Source organism: Schistocerca cancellata, chromosome 1, assembly GCF_023864275.1.
Source record: "Schistocerca cancellata isolate TAMUIC-IGC-003103 chromosome 1, iqSchCanc2.1, whole genome shotgun sequence".
NCBI classification, from domain to species: Eukaryota; Metazoa; Arthropoda; class Insecta; order Orthoptera; family Acrididae; genus Schistocerca; species Schistocerca cancellata.
The window spans coordinates 1,271,523,584-1,271,545,369 of NC_064626.1; the positions used below are offsets into that span (position 1 = coordinate 1,271,523,584).

The 21,786-nt window shown below is 44.6% G+C and overlaps 1 long non-coding RNA gene across 1 annotated transcript in view; it reads left to right on the plus strand.

Annotated features, from left to right (window-relative positions):
• The first annotated feature begins 3,081 nt into the window (after nucleotides 1–3,081).
• The window catches only part of LOC126163632 (uncharacterized), a 36,117-nt gene continuing 17,412 nt past the window's right edge, over nucleotides 3,082–21,786 (plus strand). Inside the window, exon 1 of the long non-coding RNA XR_007535278.1 lies at nucleotides 3,082–3,375. This is a non-coding gene — a long non-coding RNA (uncharacterized LOC126163632). The remainder of the gene's footprint in view (nucleotides 3,376–21,786) is intronic.

A 21,786-nucleotide genomic window follows, 5' to 3' on the forward strand; every position in this document is an offset into this window, starting at 1 on the left:
CAGAATAAGAAAGAACATTTCTCCGTTACTCTACCAAAAAAGATGCAGTCATACAATTTGGTTTTAGAAATTCCATACAGAAAGCCCTGGGATGAGCAACTTTAGGTATGCTTGACATTTTAATTGGTTTGTTTTACAATCTGCACCTCCAAGGAAACTTGTTTCATATTTGTGACGTATAGAGGTAATACTGAGCTCGGTTTTTACTCCCACACACAGTGCCCATCTACTTAGACGAACCATTCATCTACAACGCAGTGGGATGTTCTGACGGGTGCATGCTATGAATAGAGGTGACAGATGTCCACCGTCGGTACATCTGAAAGTGCTTGTGTAACACGTACGACGAAGTGCACAAATTTTACAGTTTGTGAATAAAATGGAAGTGCGGGAAAGGAATAGCAGCAATAGACCAAGTGTCCCTGACAGCAATATTGACGAATTTGACGTGGGGTTGAAGGTAACAATATTTTTCCGATAAGTAGCCGGTAGGACATTAATGCTTACGGAAAGGGAAACACAAACTCTTTCGGTTAATGACCACTTTCAGCAATATCGGAAGGACGAAATTTACTCTGTTTATAAAATATCCGCGTCACATATTTTTCTTAAGTTTGTACACTTACAATGTAAACGTTTATCGATAGATGGTGTTATTTGGTCACATATTTAGGTGTCATTCATATGTTTTCAATGATGTCATTCCTAATGTACAATCTCAAAACTTTGCTACTGCTGAGGCATCATAGTTCTGTAAATTTTGTGCCGCAGCGCATTACCCGATCTGTCCCAAAAGAGTGTAGACATCTTTCCCTGAAGCCACGAGGTTATGAAGCCAATAATAAAACATGAAATTAATTTTCACTCTAAATATTTCAGTTTGAGACACGTCTACGCAGCTAGCCACTGCGAGAGATCGCACTGTCTTTTGCAGACAGCAGCACAGTATTCGGAAAAAGAGCGAACACGCTAACCGATAACAAGCCACTGGGTAATTTCACACTAATCCACCAGAGCTTTCGAAAACAGTTTGGTTCTCAGCGTTTCTATAGCGGGCTCCCACAACTCTACGTTGTATTGGAATGGAGCTGCTACAGCCACAGTGACCAGACCGTAAAAAAATTCCCCTTTGTCCCTCTAGCGTCATTACTTAAGAAAGTATTTTTGCCAGGACGTGGAGCAAGCGTAGGGAAATCTAAAAAGCAGTGGGCGGCAGTTCAGTGACACGGGTTTGTTGCCTTGTCACGCATCGCAGGCTCCAGCTAGAAAGTCAGCCCGTGACTCACCGCCGCTAAGTACGGACCTCTGATTTCTACGCGCAACTAGCGAACCCCAAACAGACTAAGTTTTCAAGTGGACTCTGCCGCTCCGATGCCGAAGCGTTTCATTGTTAACTACATACTATCGGTATCATATGACACTAGCTAGGTTTCAGTACAGCACAACATAACACAGGCATAGACGGTAAATTTTTGTCATTATTATTATTATTGTTATTATTATTTTTCTCCTTCCTTGAAAACCTACCGCTAGACCACATAAACTCTTTCAACGACAGCAATAATTGTCAACGAAGATAATTCTATGCTGTTGCTATGTAAAAACAGATATCGCTTCCGGTTTTGAACAAAAGATATGAGCTTCATTATAACTTGACACGAGCTATCAAGAATCATCCTGTTAAGCGTGTGTTCACCACAACGGTTTCGAAAATAATCACTTTTTGTAGAGCACACGTGTGGTGTCGGTTTTTATAACAGCAATTATACTAGCCGTTGACAGTAATTGCCCGGAACCTCTGCTCCTGTCGGGGCTGCAGTGGCACGCTGCGGTTACGCTTTCTAGCCGGCGCGGGTCCGGGCGGAGACCGCAAGCGCTGCCCTGGGCCTCTGCTATTTTTAGCCTGCACCATTCTGGCGGCGGCTAACCTTCGCGCCTCGGAGAGCGGGGCAAACCGGTGTGCTGTCAAGTGCATCTCGGCGTGGTCTTCAGTCGAGCACGCAATGCGATACTCCGCGCCGTCTCGCCTAGGGTCGGCCAGGCGGATAAGATAATGGGCGGGCAGCGCTGATGCGCTAAGTGTTGCTGTTCCGACCACGCGTCGGAGTCTCCACTGCGGAGCGGCGACCACCTGTAGCTACGAGTTCGGCCCAAACTGGGCCTGCATCGACGCTTGCTGAAGATGTGTCACACGGTTCGAAACACGTATTATATGCATATACTGCGGATGATGTCCTTGTACAATAACGGGCGCAGCCTCTTGCGTTTGACAAATATTTGCACAGTGACAAAGTCAGACGCTATTCTTTCTCACGAAATTCGACCCTACAAGGTCTGCAAAGACAGGTAGTACAGTAATTGGAAAATCTCACTCGTAGGTCAAAGTTGACGTCGGCACTCAGGTTCATAGTGATACATATAATGTGAAAAAAAATGAATCACCTGTGTGACAAATCCAGATCAACGATCCCACAAAACTGATGGCTTTAGGCACAACAAACGCTCCACTTAGAAGGATGCATCACTGAGAAGAACGCTCCAGCTAGAGCTATACGCACCACTGGGAAGCCACTCAGACACAGATCTCGGTGACCACCCGCAACAGCACGATCCACACACAACACTCGAAGAGCGCAACAGCGCGCGTGCGTCTCCGCAAACACTGTCAAAGTGCTTACCTTTTCGGAAAAGCGCCGAGCCGCCGTGGATGAGGCACTGGGTCGGCGGTTTGGTCGTCACGGTGGGTATCACTGAGTGCTGGGCGCGGCGAGACGCTCCGAGTCACATGAGGTGCGACGCGACGCGAGCGAGTAGTTTTTCCGGTTGCCCGAGCGCGCGCGCGCGCACTGTACAGAACTACACACGCGACTGCTGGAGCGTAGTGGCGCGGCGTGGCGCACCTGGGCCGCACCGCCGCCCCCACCGCCGCGCGCGCGCCCCTTCCCCCGCGGCCCGCGGCCTCCCATTGGCCGACACCTGCTGCTGGCCCCGCCCCCCCGCGGCCGCCGCCGCCCACACACCCACACAGCCGCCGCCGAGCCGCCGGGAGGACGCGCCGCGGCAATACGCAAAAACCTCCGGCCCGGACACCTGTTGCACCGCGGCGCCGCGGCGGCAGGCGTCGGCTCCGCCGGCGACGCTGGCCGAGCTGGCGAGTGCGGTCCCGCGTGGCCAGCCGGTGGCGACCGTCCGAGGGCGCTCCGCGGGCAGAGGTCGCCGGGCTTCCAACTGCCGTCTAGTGCCGTCCGTTCTGCGCCGACCCGCTATTGGTAGCTCTGCTTAGTTACCCCAGTTCCAAGCGACGCGCTTGAAACAGCCTGGAAACCACGCACTGTGATACGTAACGCGCTATCGGTAACTGTGTGATTTCTAAAAGTAATTATCAGTTATGTTTATTTGTATAAAAAACTGTGTCTTGCATTGTTTCCAAGAGACAGTACGGACTGTGCATGTGACTGTGAACTGATGTAGGCCATCTGGACGAAATAACTGTGAGAACTCGTAGCAATTGAAAGAGGAGAAGAAACGGGAACGATTGAGGGTTTCTTTCTTTTTTTTTCTTCTTTTCTTTAATTTTATAGTTATCACATATCGTTTCGAACTCTGTGCACCATTATCAGGTGATGAACAAGGCTCCCTGCTTCCGATCCAACACGGTAACTCGTAGATGCACACAGAACTCTGCACTCTTTTGTGGCCGAATACGTCTACAAACGAAGCTGGAAAGACTTGCCACTATTACCAAAGGCTTTTTAGTCAAGAAAAGGAATGGGAGTTTGTGTCATTCAGAACAATGTAAATGTTATGGTGGCGGGAAGTGAAGCTGCCCGACTTGGGTATCACTTCATGATGAAGCATAGGCTCTGAAAGGTATTGTGTTGCACTGAACTAGTGAGGAATAGTGATCGGTTATAGTTCTTTTTCTCCTTCGCTATCAGTTGATATACACACAGCAACGTAGTTACTTTCAGAATGACAGACATGACTCGCACAAATTCACAGTAATCATTAGCAGCTACGAAACGTTTAGAAGGGAAGTTCTGTAAGATGTCTGCGGAGAGCTTTGGTCATTACGGAGGCCTGCTGTTATACGCAGCCCCTGCAGTAAACAAAACTCAGATGATTATCTCCGCTAGGTCAGAAAGGTAATTTAAAACGAAGGACATCCAGTTAACGATCTCAACAGACGGGGTACAAATGTACAAAATAAGTGATAACTACGTCAGAATCGACTTGTTGACTATAATGAAGACTCGCATGAATCCTTAGTCCAAGAAGCAAACTGTAGAATAATTTTAATAACACGACCTTCACTTGCCAATTAATGCACGTGCCTAGTAAAACACACATGTAGTTCATTACGAGACACACAATTTGAGTTAACGCAAAATATAGAGCAGATCGATAGTAAACAGCTTCTTGAGAGTAACTGCTCTTCTCCGTTGGAATGAAGTGTAACTTCTTCTTTATTTTCCGATCTGTGAAAGGGGTACACACTTCTATTACGGGGAAAGGTTTGCTCTAAGATGCCAACGACGTGCCCTTCTGATCAAATTATGCTTTCACTTTCTGCGTTGGAGTTCGAATACCAATGATCTGATGACAGTCTGAAAGTGGTGTGTGCCGGAACGTAACACGTTTATTGTGTACTCTATAATAAAACAGATCTTTCACGGCTCTCTGCCTATTTGTAGCGTGTTATGGAATAATTACTATTAGTTAGGGCAACTAAGAAGTTTAAAAAGTCTGAGGGCAGAAGACGACTAGTGTTAACAATGACGTAATTGTCACAACAACACTGGGAGAGACTCTTATTCCGTGGACGAAAGCTCCATTTATTTAGTAGCGAATGACAAATTTAATTATGTGCAAACATTCATCCTATATATTAACTAAATCTATAGGAACTTAGCGTTAGAGACCCATACGTAACGCGCTGTTGGCGATTAATCTCCATTTTCTGACGAGTCTCTATTGTGTCCTTTGGAACAGATGGTGAACATGTTGTTATGAAATATTGTTTACCCATATAAAGGACTGTCTTGCGTCAAATAATACTGAATACGTTCAGTGTGTTTTCTGCAACGCTTCAGTGCAGTTCGAGGCGGGTAACTTTATCCTACAAAATATCTGATAGTAACGGATTTGGTAAGAAAGCTGTCCAGGTGTGATAAAGTGTATCGTGTTTCCAGATTTTTTAGAATATTTTCCCGTTTATGGATACACATTTCGGAGCGAGGTGTTTTTGTAGAAAATGGATGAATTCCTGATTTTTTTTAAGAGTTGGAAAACAGTCGGTAATCCCCTTGCGAACTGTACAACAGAAAAAAGTTACCGAATTCCCCGATGGCAGAGAGAACAGCAAAGCAAGTGCAGACAGTGCGAACAGCGGCTGCGCGTCTGCTGCGAGTCTTAACGAGGGCCCTGCCGCCCGACTTCCAAGGCCGTGTATACGGCAACTTCCTTCCACGAAGACGACGCCGGGCAAACTAATTAGCTACCCTACTGTCCGCCAGTCCTTATGATAATCGTTGCAAAGGGAGGAGAGGAAAGAGGAGCAACGACTGAAAGTTAAGAATAATATCCACTAAAAATGAGACTTTTACCTAAAGTAGTCGGATTGTAAATAGTCATGTACATAATCTAAATTAACATCGGATACAAATCGCAATTGGTTTGCTGTCCGTGACTATCCACTCGATCTGTAGCACAAGACAAGTGACGTTAAATTCACTTGTTTAAACACTCACCGCCAGCTTGCATGCGAATCTCTTGATCGTACAATGAGTTTCGATCTACAAAGTGATTAGACTACAAAATTTTGCATTAATGTATGTATAATCTATCGTAATTTTTATAGTGCGCGTTCTGTCTCAAGTTTAAAATATGTAAGGTTTCATTTGATCGTAAATTCCTGGCTTCGAAATGTCATATATCAATAAAAATCACAAGCTGAACATGTGCAATGTACTTCACAGCTTAATTTAAAAAGCCGACACCTCCTCACACACTTCTCTGCTGGCGTCAAATGCCAGAAACTGTGGAAGAGCAAGATATGCATGTCAGTTTTGTCATAGTTTGAACTGTCTGACGTTCAAATCTAGACATCATCGTTACAGCGTCCAGCGTTGCATGTTATCACATCGCGTTTTAAAGTATAAACAGAATGGTCGTTATCGAAATCGCGATGTACTATACTTACAGACGGTAACGTGATATTTTGTGATCTGATGATTTCCTTGTAGACTGCTCGCACAATAATGAGATTCACTTGGCAGCTGTCAGAGTGTTTTCCAATGCGACTTTTACACAATGAAATACTCCACAGCTGTGGAGCACCGTCCATCGAAAATATTCCACACATGATGCAGTTTCTGTACTTTGATTTGATGTTTTCTGATAGGCAGTGTAATTGCTTTACAGTCACAAGGACGACCAGTACTCAGATATATGCATTTGCTGGTTTCCGGTAGTATCACTAAAATTGGGGCGTGTTTAAGAAGTACCATTCGTGTCAAAAACAGTTGACTGTCTTCGTCCACCTTATGCTCCCGAACAGGTGTCAAAAGAGAAAAGCTACACCACGTCTTCCTGGATTTCAGCTTTACTTTCAACACTCTGCCGACTAACATTCATACAGTCATATTAACTGTCTATTCTTAACTACTTTCGACACTTTGTCGGCTGACATTCATACAGTCGTATTACCTGTCTACTCTTAACAAAGGCCAAGGCAGGTGCCTGCGGAAGTAGGAAGACAGACAATGGAGTGCTATTCGGAAGGACGATGGTTCAGATTTACTCCCGGTAATCCAGATTCAGGTTTCCTGTGATTTTCCTAAATCGCTTAAGGCAAGTACCGGGATGAATTCTTTTAAATGGGACGGCCCATTTCCTTCCCAACCTTTCCTTACCCCGGATTGTGCTCTTTCTCTAATCACATCGTCCTCCACGGAACACTGGACGATAACTTCCTTTCTTATTCTTAACGGACAAAACGAGTGATGCTGCGATGACTGGTGTTCACCAGACATAGAGAAAGACTTGCGTGTGGCCCAAGAACGAATGAGGCTGTTAATCAACCTAAGAACGAGTGAACCGCCTGCTACGCAGTGTGAGATATACCTACGTGTAAAGCTACCAAGTCGTATGAGGTTCAATACGAGAAATTAATAGTAGCAAGGTCCACAAGAGAGGGGAGAATGTTACGAAAGTGTAGCGTATATACGAAAGTGTTCGCCTCTACTATGACTTTTTCTAAAGTCTTTGTGCAACATTTGAGATGTAGTGAGATCGATCTAAACGGAAAAGTGGGAAAACGACAGAGTCACCCAGATGGGAGCGAATCACAGACTGGAAAAATGTGGATTTACGGAGAAAAAGTGAGGTTATTGAGAAGTAGGAGGACATTAATATTGTGAAGTCGTTGGGTAAATTTTGTGAATACGTATTTACTTCTCAGACTAAAACGACTGTACTGTGTCCATCTACATGTATACCCAACCGCACAAGCTAGGTGTATGGCTGAAGGTATGTCTGGTACCACAGTTATTTCGTCCCTTCCTTGTTGCATTCGCGAGAAAAGAAAGACTGTTAGTAAATCATATGAGCTGTAATTTCTCTGATACTGTCAACATGATCGTTTCGCGGGACGAATACGGAACGTAGTAATACGTTGTCAGACTTTTTTTTGGAATCTACACTAGCGGAATTTCAACGACTCTGTGCAATACGTTACGCTTCTTTTGTGCACCTGTTGATTGCTCTACATATGAGTTCTATTTGCGCTGATTTTGTCGTCGCAGTCATTTCGCGAGACGTACTTGGTAGAAAGTAATATATTGCGTAACTCTTTTTGGAACGTACGCTGTCGGTATTTCAACGTGTCTCTCCGTGATACAGAACACCTCTCTGGAGTTCGTTGAGCATCTCCGCGACGCTTACTAAATGATCCCGTGGCGAAAGGTGCCGCTTTTCGTTGGATCTTCCCTATATCTTGTGTTTATAAAATTTCGGAAAGGTGCAAGTCTGACAAGCAAGAGTCAAGAACTGCTCGAGCGACGGTTCTGTGAACCACTTTCTTCGTGGATGAGCTACATTTCCGTAAGATTTTTAAAATTAATCTCAAACTGGTATCTGTGTTTCTGCTATTAGTTTTATGTGATCTTCCCACTTTTGATCGCTTTGGAGATGTAGTTCCAGGTATTTTACGACTTTTTTCTTTTTACTGTGCTTTATCGCCTGTGGTTTAATCGAACAGCAATAAATGTCTTCGGTGTTTTATGTGCTATACTTACACTGTATTTATTTAGAAGCGGGGTCAGTTAGCAGCCCCTGCACCAATCACGAACCTTCGACCCTCTGCGAGTCTTCTCGTACTTTACTGCAGTCGTTTATCGCAATCCTGCTACAGACTGCAGCATCGTCTGCGAACAGCCTCACAGAACTTCCGAAGCCCCACTGAATTATTTACTTATATTGTAAACAATTTGGGCTTATGATACTTTCTTTTCGTACCCCCGTTATTATATTATTGTTTTCATTACAGTAAGCCTCGCTTGAGTTCTACGAGTAAACGATTGATCTACGTTTTTTATTTTTCATTCTATGTTTGAGAATGGAAAACACGTTATATATACTGTGGCTTGAAGAATTCGGTGTTTGTAGATGTTGACCATTCAGCAGCTAACAGCACGTAAAAATCAGTGGTATAGAGTAAGCTTTTGTAATTACCTGGCACGGCATGGAGGCGTGTTTGTAGATACTGGCCATTCAACTGCTAACAGTGTGTAAAAGTCAGTTGTAAGGAGTAAGCTTTTCTAATTACCTCACATGGCATAGAGGCACGTTTGTATTAGTTGACCGTTCAGCTCTTATTAGCATCTAAAAATCAGTGGTATGGAGTAAGCTTTTCTAATTGCCTGACATGGCATGGAAGAAACGGTCTGTAAAATTGAAAACTGTAGATTTTTTACTAAAACCTTCAACGTCAGTGATTGCAATGTAGAAAAGAGCGGTTACTGTTTTCTAGATTGCAATCGTGGCGAATTATTGCTTTAATAAAAAAAAGTCTGTGTCATTCGATACAAGTGTTTACATGTGAGACCTCACACTGAACTACAGACGATTCTTCTGACAGGGTTGTTAACGAACCCAGTAGTCTTAAGAGCATTACTACTTTAATTAAAGGCCTTAAAAGACGTAGCTCAATCTTGCGGACACTGTGTGTTACGGTAACATTTCAAACTCAAAGAATTTGAAAATCATAAGACTCGTAGGTATCTCCTAAATATTTTTCGTGTTCTCCATAAACAGATGTTCGGTCCTTAGTGTAAAATATTTCGTCATTTACTATTCTTTAAAATACATTTTCTTAAAACAAATAAAGGTATTGGTTTTGCTTTTGGGAATTCTCTGTGCTGAAACTGCGATGTATGAAGGTGTTTTGTGAGCGTTCCTTAAAACCACGCATCAGAAAGTCGCGACATCGTTAAACGCGGAACGAACCGCGTTTAAGTGCGGCGCAGCGCTACGAAAGCGCGTTGTTCGACTAGAACACAGATAATCCGGTAACTGCACTTTCCTGCGGAAGACCGCCGCGTGAGTCAGCCGGGCTTTCTAGAAGCCACAAGCATTGCACTCTGCGCTCCGCAGGGGCTGGCCGAGTGTGTTCGGAGATAGACGCTCTGAAGTGACTTGCTGTCTTGGAAGAAGCTCCGCTTTGATAGTGTTCTTGAAACAAATAAAGTGCTGCGACCTCTTTAGATTGCTTGGAAATGGCAAAGCCATTCTACGGGATATTATCATCACCAATACTCTGTATCGACCGTGCGCGTTGTCTTCAACATCACGAAAAACGTTCAGATGTGTGTGAAATCTTATGGGACTTAACTGTTAAGGTCGTCAGTCCCTAAACTTACACGCTACTTAAGCTAAATTATCCTAAGGACAAACACACACACCCATGCACGAAGGAGGACTCGAACCTCCGCCGGGACCAGCCGCACAGTCCATTACTGCAGCGCCACAGACCATTCGGCTAATCCCGCGCGGCTCAACATCACCTTAGCATTCAGAGTCATGAGGTGACGATAGGTGACGCCTTTCATTTCCGTATCTTACAACAAGAATTAAAAACGGAGAGCACCGGTATCAACTGATCGAGAGCATGAACAGACGACGTCCGTCTGAAACCTTTTAAATTAATTTTTCAAATAAAGCTGCTACCATCTGTGGGCTGAGGTTGATGAGTCTGTTCTACATCGACACATATGTGAAATCAAACTCAGGTGCTGGGTAACCGCGTCGTTTCACCGCACACGCTTGGATGTTCCTTGGTATGGTGTCCAAAAGGTGGTCTGGACGTCGATTCTCTGCGCTTCCTACTCCCCCCCCCCCCGCCATTCCGTCAGCACACTGATTACGCCATCCCTCCTCCCCCCCCCCCCCGGCCCCAGTTCATCGAGTGTGAGAGGGAGGGTCGCTGCGACGCGGCACTGCTAGTTCCAGCTGGTTCCAGGCATACTCAATCGGCTTAATGTCAGAAGGTAGAGCAGACCGTTCCATTCGGCTAATTCTTTCCTCCAGAAAGACGGCGTGCGCTTCGTGGACGTGACGTCGTCTTGGAAGACGAACCCATTCCCAAAATGTTTGCTTTAAGAAGTTGGACATTAGGTTGCAGGATTCCGCTCCTACCGCACCGCACAGCCCTCAAATTATCATACACAGCAAGGAGAGGCGTCTGAAATTCATGCGTGACAGCGTGACAAAACATAACTTGGTTATCTCCCTGTGAATCGGAGGCACTGCACGCCTGAGCTGTGCAGTGGTTCTCGGCCACCTCCACGCCCTTTTACGACTCTCATCAGGTCCTTTCGTTGAAGTGAACCCAAAGCTACAGATCAGTGTTTCATCCCAGGTGCTCTTCTGTACACTTCGTCGCGCACCTTGGTGCTGCGGTTTGTACTGTTGGTCGCAATGGAGGCCTAGGGGTTTGGAGACGGTTGCGTACTGTCTGCGTCGACACAGCCCCACAAGTTGCCTCCCAGAAGGCAGTGCATAGACCCATTCTGCTGATCTTAGCTACGAGCCGTATTTTGTAGGTAGCGGCCATCAGATGCTGTTGCTGACAGCGGGTGTCCACCAAGAGACAGATCTTCAATGTTTTGTGTATCACGTTTAGCGGATGGATGCTCTGTGTCTGTGTCACAAGGCAACAGATGGACTCCACATTTATAGATTTCAAGAAAGCGCTTGACACCGCGGCTCACTGCAGACTATTAACGAAGGTACGAGCATAAGGAACAGGTTCCCATATATTTGAGTGGCCCCAAGACTTCTTAAGTAATAGAACCCTCGGCAGCGAGTGTTCGCCAGAGACAAGGGTTCCATCAGAAGTGCCTCTTATTGCGTGACTGGCGGACAGGCCGAGCAGCAGTCTGCTGTAGTTTTCTGATGACGCTGTGTGTTTGGGACGGTGGAGGATGATACAAGATAATTGAGACAAAATTTTTGTTCGGTGTCATCAATGGCGCTTGTTCTAAGTACAGAAAAATAAAAGTTGATGCAGGTGAACAGGAAAAATGATTCCATATTGTTCGAATACGGCTTTACACAACCATGTCGATTAAATATCCAGGCATAAAACTGGAAAGCGACATGAAATGGTACGAGGACGTAAGGACGGCAATAGGGAAGGCGAATGGTCCACTTCGGTTTATTGGGGCAAATTTAGGAAACTGTAGCTCATCTGTAAGGAAGTCAGTGTACAGAACGTTAGTACGAACCACTCTTGAGTACTGCTCGAGTGTTTGGGATTCCCACTAGGTCGAATTAAAGGGACACATAGAAGCAAATCAGAAGCGTGCTGCTGGGTTTGTTACCGGTACGTACGATAAATGGGCGAGTATTACGGAGACGTTTCGTGAACACAAATTGGGAATCTGTGGAGGGACGACGATGGCCTTTTCGCGAAACACTCCCAGTACTGAGAAAATTACGAAAACCGGAATTTGGAGCTATCTGCAGAGCGATATTGCTACCGCCGACGTACATTTCGTGAAGTACCGGACCTCAAAGATAAGAGAAATTAGGGCTCTTACGGAGATTACTCTTAGACGAAAAGGTTGAAAGGTTGACACACGAGAGAGTCAGAAGACCGATGACTAAAAAAAAAAAAAAACCAAAGGCATTAGACAGGTAGTTTTTTCCTCGCTCTCCTGCGAGGTATGTATGTACATAGGTGTAGATGCACAAGCATATATAGAAACTCTCAGAATTTAATTATGTGACCCGTGCATTTACAAAAGCCGACTGGCATTTACAAAATTCTATCAGCTGGCTGCGTGACACAGTTTTCGAAGTAAAACTTAAGAATAAAATAGGAGGAAAGGCGTGCCTAGTCCTTTGCTAAGGGCTGATGAGTGCCACTACGTACGTTATACAGTCGAAAACAAGAACTGGCTACATTTTAATTTTCGTCCTTCGAACTAATGCCTCGTTCTACAGCCGCAGTAAATTACATGAAAGAAGTCATTTTCCTGAATCTGGATTATTTCTTATTTAAAACTAACCCTTTATTTCTTTGGTGATTTGCTGGTTCTGAGCATTTGAGCTTCATCAGCCAACATCAATCAATAAAGTTTTGATACCGGAGTTTTGTTCCCTTTATGTTAACTGATTTTGAGGCGTTGACTACGGCCTGTGTGTTTTCATTTCAAGTCATATCGTTCCCCATTTTACCACAATATGTTGTCTGTGATGGGTGGCACTTTTCTGCGCTTGAAATAGAACCTGATGTATGATTGCTAGACATTACGCCATTAGACGAGAATGTGGAGCAATGTTACATATTTAACTATTCAACACTGCTGTGTGAATCATGACGTTCTGACGAATCGAAGAATGAAATGTAAGTTTGTGGTGAGTTGCTTGATAGTGCCCAAGGGGACCATATTAGCTAATCATCACTGGAATAAAGAGTTTGTTTCATTTAGAAATGACTAGATGCGCGGAAATGACTTCTTTCAAGAAACTAATTTTATTTACGTTGATTTTTTTTCTCTTTTTCCGTAGCACGTAATCTCACGTTGTATAAGATCATGAAAGCTGACGAGCTAGCATCTGTTCAAAACCAAAATTTTCTGGCAAGCTGACTTGTTCATTATGTAACTTACAGGCATAAGTGAAGCACGTCAACATCTCGATCAGCAAGATACCGCTTTAAAGGTCAGTAAACGTTCTTTCATTATTTGGTGAAATTTTGTTATAGTGCAATTACGGTTTCTGTTACGTGGAAATGAAATAGGGAAAATATTCATATTTGTAAAAAATAGGGTGTGTTGTAAACATCAATTACTCTGTCGCCAGCGTGGTACAATAGTACAAGTTCAAACACCGCCTTTCGAATGAACGGAGGGAAGTCATAAGAGACGGAACACTGATCTGGACATCCGTGACTTTGCATTCATTCCGACTTCCGCCTCAAGTAGTGTGGACAAACCGGGCGTCTCTCGGATACACACGCTGTAGTTCGTTTACCTTTTGGTAACAATAGATATCCTCCATCAGACGGAACGGCTTCCCGTCTTCACTATATTCTCCCTATCTGTGCATCCTTGTTTGAGGACAATATCAGACAACACTTTTTCTTCGAGTAGATATTTGCATACTGAACAACATATCTGCAAACAATTGGCTTCCATATAGTTACTAATGGAGCCGCGTCCTTTGTATGAAAATACCTTGAGGCCTCACAAAAGTCTAATCTAAAACGGAGTAGCTATTCTTCCGCCCTGAGTATTGATATTCTCTTGTCATACGTGGCTGCTGAAACAATGAATATTTGCTGCGCTGCGATGTTCCTTCAGTTACCCAGTTTCACCTCGTATATTTTAAAACGACTTTAACAGCTAATTTTTGAACTCATTTCTACGAAAACTAGGCATCACGACTGGTACAACGTCACACATCTAATATGATCAACAATTTAAACGCCTTTTACCTTTGATTAAGTTCTCGGAACATTTCTAAACTACCTGCTGAATACTAGACATACTTTTTGCATTAGAAGTGGCTTCTGACTTCCGAGAAAATTGTGACAGATTGTTTGGCGAATCAGAATATTTTGCTACAGTGCTATTTGCTTTGTATTTACACGTTCCCTGGTTTTAAACTATTACTATAGTCACACCACTAGCATACTTTACGTTCTTGACACAATAAAAATGTAGCAAAATACTCATACTTTCCAGATCGAAGGGCAGAGGGAGGCGATTGTAAGAGGGAGCTGGCGAGTGCCACCGTTCCAGCGGAGCATTTACGCGTTCACGCACAACGTATAACTTGAACCAGAGCTGTATCCGTTTTACACTCTTTACACAGTAGTGGGGTTTCATTAGTCCACGTTCGTTTAGTCATTGCAGACGATCCATGTAAACATACGTGAATCTTCCACTGTACATACACAACTCAAGTGGAAGATGTACTGAAATGCCGTCCGTTTCTGAATCTGTCGTTAAGGTTGGCTTCGCAAATCTGACTTCTAGCTATTAATCAAGATAACTGCAGAGTTGTGTGCTTTACAAAATGTAAAAGTGTGGTGTCCTGTGGCTACAGGACTAATGAGTTACAGTCACAAGTTGCGTACAAATATTGCGGAGTAACACTGTGTATAAATACGACGTGGAACGAGCATGGGATCAACTGTAGGTAAAGCAAACGGGATAGGGTACTGGGGTATTACAATGTTTCTACGAAAGACATTGCATACAAATTACTTGACCGCCCATACTCGAATACTTCTCACTTGTACAGAAACCAAACAGACCATCTCATCAAAAGTATAGAGATACCATTAGTGGACATTAATATCAATATAAATAATGACTCTCGATTAGGGGGCCCTGCAGGGTCGATGATTTTCTCCACTCGGGAACCGGTGTATGTATTGTCCATATCACCATTTCATCACAATTGAAGCGCAAGTCACCGATGTGACGTCAAATAAAAAGACTAGTCGAATATCCTAGATGGGATCTCTGTGCTAATAGTACCATTCAGTATGAGGTGTGTCCAACCTTTTCATTTATGACGGCTGGATCTCTCCTGGGGCCCTTTCAATGTGGAATCTGAATATCTGCGATGGAAGGTCAGCCCACTCTTCCTGAAGACGCGAAACCAGAGATAATGGTCATATTAGCTTCGCACTTTGGAGCGAAGTCAAAGTCCGTACTCATCCCAGAGGTGTTCCATTGGATTCAGGTAGGAACAATGGGTAAGTCGGTCGACTGCAGGGACGTTGTTGTCCACAAAACATTGTCTCATAGGTGCTGCCTTATTACTGACTGGGTGCATTGTCATCTTGATACAAACGGTCATCGTCTCCGAACTATTCCTCTGACGTACTCCGTACACAGTTCTGTAAAATGTGTTCATATACTCCCACAATTAGCCTTCCCTTAAGTGCAATAAGGAGACCACATTTTAACGTAACTCATCCACACTTCACTGTTGCCGTCACGCATGATAGCAGGTACCTTTCTACACGTATTCTCCAAACGCAAACTCTTCCATCGGATTTCTACAGGGTATAGCGCGATTCATCACTCCAAATCACAGTCTCTGACGACCCCGATGACGACGGGACGTTAAATCCTAATCTTCATCCCTACCTTCCTTCACGTCACTCGTTGCTTCTCGTCCGCTGTCCAGTGGCGTCGTTCTGGCTTGAAAAACTTGTGGCTTATTAGGAACTGCTCGACAATTGTACCCTATTATTTTTAACTCCTTACGCTCCTTCATAGAGCTAGACGGACTGTTGGTAGCACTTCCTTCCTCTGAACTTTTACAACCGCCTTCCGAAGGACTCCGCGACCTCTATCCGTCAGTAGGTGAGGTCTGCCTGCTCTAAGTTGAGCTGTCGTTGTTACTTCACGTTTTCCCTTCACAGCCACATCATAAACAGTCGACCTGGGCTGCTTTAGAAGAGTTAAAATCTTCCTGGTGGATTTGTTACTCAGGTAACATCCAATGACGAAGCCCTGTTCGAAATCAATGAGCTCTCGTGAGTGACCCATATTATCGTTCCTGCTTCCCCACTGACAACGCACTACTGTCGGGTCTAGTCTCACCACATCTAGTGGGCATTTCTGCATTACGCGGTGCTATCCGGATACGTTTGATCAGATAGTCTAAGGCTTAGTCCTCACGATACGTGATACGATACGTGATACGACCCAGGAGCAACCCGCGTCGGTGGAGCGCGCGGACAACTGAATGAAGCGACCTAACTTGGTTCACAGTAGAACGACGGCAATAAAACACCGATTCGATTCTCTGTCGCATTGCCCAACACGGTAAAGGGTGGCGGCTGCGAGTAGTTTTATCGCACGATACGCTGGCATTGAAATTTCAAGTCATCCGGCGTCCCTATAAAGAAGTGTTTTATCTAGATGAAGCAATGCAACAATGTTCTGCCTACGTCATCCTTTATCGTCCTGCAGTCACACAGCAACGACACTTTCACATACGCTACAGCAGCGACAGCAGACAGCTGCAGACAGCTGCTCACCCTGTCCCACAGATCGTTCATTTACATGGAGAAGAAGGTCACTCCTGTAAGACTTCCCCGGGGCACACCGGAGATACCCCGGTCTCTGATGAACACTTGCCGTCCGGGACAACGTTCTACGAAGTGCATTCAAGTTCTAAGGCCTCCGATTTTTTTTCTCCGGACTGGAAAGAGATAGAAACATGCGCATTGTTTTAAAATGAGGCCGCGTTCATTTTCAATACGCCCCAGAGATGGCGGCACCGTACGGCAGATGGAATTTTACCGCCAGCGGCGAGAATGAGAACTGTTTTAAATACTTAAAATGGCGACGTTTTCCTTACTTGAACAGCGTGCAATCATTCGTTTTCTGAATTTGCGTGGTGTGAAACCAACTGAAATTCATCGACAGTTGAAGGAGACTTGTGGTGATGGAGTTATGGATGTGTCGAAAGTGCGTTCGTGGGTGCGACAGTTTAATGAAGGCAGAACATCGTGTGACAACAAACCGAAACAACCTCGGGCTCGCACAAGCCGGTCTGACCACATGATCGAGAAAGTGGAGAGAATTGTTTTGGGGGATCGCCGAATGACTGTCGAACAGATCGCCTCCAGAGTTGGCATTTCTGTGGGTTCTGTGCACACAATCCTGCATGACGACCTGAAAATGCGAAAAGTGTCATCCAGGTGGGTGCCACGAAGGCTGACGGACGACCACATGGCTGCCCGTGTGCCATGTTGCCAAGCAATGTTGACGCGCAACGACAGCATGAATGGGACTTTCTTTTCGTCGGTTGTGACAATGGATGAGACGTGGGTGCCATTTTTCAATCCAGAAACAAAGCGCCAGTCAGCTCAATGGCAGCACACACTCACCACCACCAAAAAAATTTCGGGTAACCGCCAGTGCTGAAAAAATGATGGTGTCCATGTTCTGGGACAGCGAGGGCGTAATCCTTGCCCATTGCGTTCCAAAGGGCACTACGGTAACAGATGCATCCTACGAAAATGTTTTGAAGAACAAATTCCTTCCTGCACTGCAACAAAAACGTCTGGGAAGGGCTGCGCGTGTGCTGTTTCACCAAGGCAATGCACCCGCACATCGAGCTAACGTTACGCAACAGTTTCTTCGTGATAACAACTTTGAAGTGATTCCTCATGCTCCCTACTCACCTGACCTGGCTCCTAGTGACTTTTGGCTTTTTCCAACAATGAAAGACACTCTCCGTGGCCGCACATTGACCAGCCGTGCTGCTATTGCCTCAGCGATTTTCCAGTGGTCAAAACAGACTCCTAAAGAAGCCTTCGCCGCTGCCATGGAATCATGGCGTCAGCGTTGTGAAAAATGTGTACGTCTGCAGGGCGATTACGTCGAGAAGTAACGCCAGTTTCATCGAATTTGGGTGAGTAGTTAATTAGAAAAAGAAATCGGAGGCCTTAGAACTTGAATGCACCTCGTATTACTGAAGAAGTCTTCGGGCCACGCCCGTATCTGGGAACCTAATCGGATACTTCTTTGTCTTCCTTAAAAGCGTTATGTGGAATTATCCACATTTAGAGAGAGGTCCTTACAACATGTGAAGTTTTGACCAAATCTATCTACGAGGGCTTGCTGAAAAGTAATGCCTCTAAATATTTTATGTGAAACTCTTGAAGCTTTTAAATAAAACAAACGTTATTAACATTCTTCGTCATTATTCTTCGTGTCTACAAATTTATTTGTTGACATAATCACACTGGCGAAGAACACGTTTCTCCCAACGAGACTCCTGTTTGTTGATAGCGTCAGTGTAGAGTGTCTGACTTTATTGACAGAACCATCCATAACCTCATCTCTGCTTGCACCGCTTCACCACTGTCAAAGTAATACCCTCGAAGATTTTCTTTATGTTTTAGAATGAGATGAAAATCGGCTGGGGTCAAGTAGGGACTCTATGGGGAATGATCGATAACGGCGAACCCAAACCATCGGACTGTTGCAGATGACGCAGCGGCCACTACTTTGTGGTCTGGCATTGTTATCCTGAAGGAGAGGGTGCTGTTTCCAGAATGAGATTTTCACTCTGCAGCGGAGTGTGCGCTGATATGAAACTTCCTGGCAGATTAAAAGGTAGATTTGGAAGGTAGGAGACGAGATACTGGCAGAAGTAAAGCTGTGAGTACCGGGCGTGAGTCGTACTTCGGTAGCTCAGATGGTAGAGCACTTGCCCGCGAAAGGCAAAGGTGCCGAGTTCGAGTCTCGGTCGGGCACACAGTTTTAATCTGCCAGGAAGTTTCATATTAGGGTGCTGTTTGTCTGGACGAACTTTTCGGATTCGATGCAGTAACCACTCACAGACGGCAGGTGGCAGCACTAGCAGTGGAGGATATATAAAGCGTGTCGGGAAGGGAGGGGGGGGGGGGGAGCAGGAAACAGCGCAGTCGTTGTCATAATGTGGAAACGCAGCGATTCATCTGACGTCCAGAATACCACGGTTATGAACTTTTCTTCCAAGGGGGAAGTATTTCCGGAACGACTAAGTCTGTAAACTGTTCGCGGTCCTATTTGATAAACTGTGTAAGTATACTGATAACATTACAGAGACGTCTTATTACGCTTCCTTGGTGCATACCGGCCATTACCTTTATTCGTATCCAAAGTTGCAACAGATTTCGGAGACGGAATTTTTAGCCAAAAACACATTATGCCCATAAGCATTGCGGACTGGTTCTGCCGTAAGCTACAAGTTTCGTCGCGTTAAATGCTGCAGTTATTCCGACCTGAAGATGTTTGCTTGACGCTGCGAAAGAAATCACACCATTCCTATTCTTGACGCGGCATAAGTTCGTAAAGCCATCGACAGTTAACAGTTTTGCTATTCGCAAACAAGTAGCATATGCTGTTGTTTTGTGGACAGACTGACAGACTGAGAGTGGGGAGGCAAACACCAGTTTCCACGTGCCTCGCCTCGCCTCACAGGTTGAGAATTCCTGCTGCGTGTACGACGGAAAACGTCCTCCCGTCTGCGTGCCGAGATGTCGACACGGCAGCCGGTAGAGGTCGAGTGATGGAGTGGAACAAAACGTGAGGTGATAATTACTCTCGCACATAGCAGCTCATCTCGTCACTGGTTAGTACTTGTCAGCTGCACTTTCCGAATTGCGATAATTGTCACTAGACCGCGTCCCAAAAATGGTTCAAATGGCATCAAGCACTATGGGACGTAACATTTGCAGTCATCAGACCCCTACACTTAAAACTATTTAAACCTAACTAACCTAAGGACATCACACACATCCATGCTCGAGGCAGGATTCGAACCTGCGACCGTAGCAGCAGCGCGGTTCCGGGCTGAAGCGCCTGGGACCGCTCGGTCACAGCGGCCGGCTACCGCGTCTCAGTTTCTAGACATGTTCGGTTCGGTGGCCCATTTCTAAATTATCAGAGTACGGATGCAACATTTGTACTTCGATCTCCCGTCTGGCTTATCGCTCCTCTCAGCCCTACGACGTTTATTAACAAAAAAGGCCGAGCTGCACTGTGCTTCGGAGTCCACGTTCAGCTATAGTTGGCTGGGTGAGCCAGTGCAAACACCGGAGTGCCACTTCCAATGGGATCCTGGCTTGTAGGATACTTTGTGGTGTTCGAACCAGCATTTGGCTTGATGACAGCTTTTCTCATGTACATTGACAGCAAAACCTTCGGCCACTGTTTGCCTCTGTGCAAAATTGGTTCATTGAAACCTCGTCGCTCCATTATTATCCCGCTTCCTTAGGCTCACGGGGGTAGTAAGTTTATATTTGTCGTTTGTAACTCTGTCATGAGCAAAAACAATGATTTATGATATTGCATGTACAGCCTGCAAATAAATCTGATGTATTACAAGGGTAGAGTGCGTACCGAATTTATGTTCTTTACTATTAAATGGACTGTTATTTTTAACTAAAAAGCCCATTAACTGCACGTAACAAATGGTTTCTTGTGACAAGTAAATGTCAAGACAATTTAATCTTTTACTAACAACAGATATTCTCCACCGTCTCTGTTCATCCACTACGGACTGAAATAAAAACTGCGAAATTTCTGAAGTAACTTGTTGTCTGATTGTGTCCTACTAAGCCGAAAAATATTTTAGAAAAGAACATTAGCACGGTAGAAGATTCACAGTTCATGTGTTTCTTTGGTAAAGATGAATTTCTTCTATTACATAGCGGTGAAATAATCCATTAATGCACAATGCATTCGTTCAAACAGTCTTTCTTCATTAAATTTTTTTTTTAGTCAGGTCGTCATGTCGTTTCGGTTACTGTTGCAAATGCCCTTAGCCAGTGTGATACATTTTGGTGAAATGTTCTAACGGTATAATGGAAAATCCAGTAATGTGAATAGTAAGTTAGTATTTATTTCTATTGGCAACAGGATTTGTCTTTACGAATTCATTGTCAGGGATAAGTTAAATACTGTCATAAAAAATGTTTATGTGCGAGAGGCATTGAGAGAAATTTGTAAATAATACACTACAACTAAAATTATATCACTCATGTTCTGGAAGTGCATACAAATACCGTAATTTTACAATGATTTAGAACCGTCCTTTTACTTTGGGTATGAATACTGACAGAATATAGCTCGCTCTGAACAAATATACGTCCAGTTATTAATTTCTCCATGTTAAAAGTTATTCAATTAATGGAAAGCCGCTTCATTAATAAGTATGCCAGCCGGAGTGGCCGTGCGGTTCTAGGCGCTACAGTCTGGAGCCCAGCGACCGCTACGGTCGCAGGTTCGAATCCTGCCTCGGGCATGAATGTGTGTGATGTCCTTAGATTAGTTAGGTTTAAGTAGTTCTAAGTTCTAGGCGACTGATGACCTCGGCAGTTAAGTCGCATAGTGCTCAGAGCCATTTGAACCAAGCCAATATGTATGCTCTTCTCCTAGAATGCAACAATTTGGGTAAATAATGAGTAAGGCCCACCTCTCCAAAGGTCATTTTCCGATTTCTTATTTATATAACGGGAACTAGTTACGATACGTGAAGAAAATATTCAAGACAGCGCCTCTTATTTTCTCTTCATGTAATTAAGTGTGCTTCTTTACGATGACATACTCACCTCATCCCAACTAAAACACATGTCGGATGGCCGCGTGATTTAATTTCTTTACCAAATGTCAGAAAAATGTGTCTAGGCATTCTCTTGCTCTGTATATGACAGAGAAGCAAGGGAATTTATGTGGGGAATTCTAATAGCCACATGAC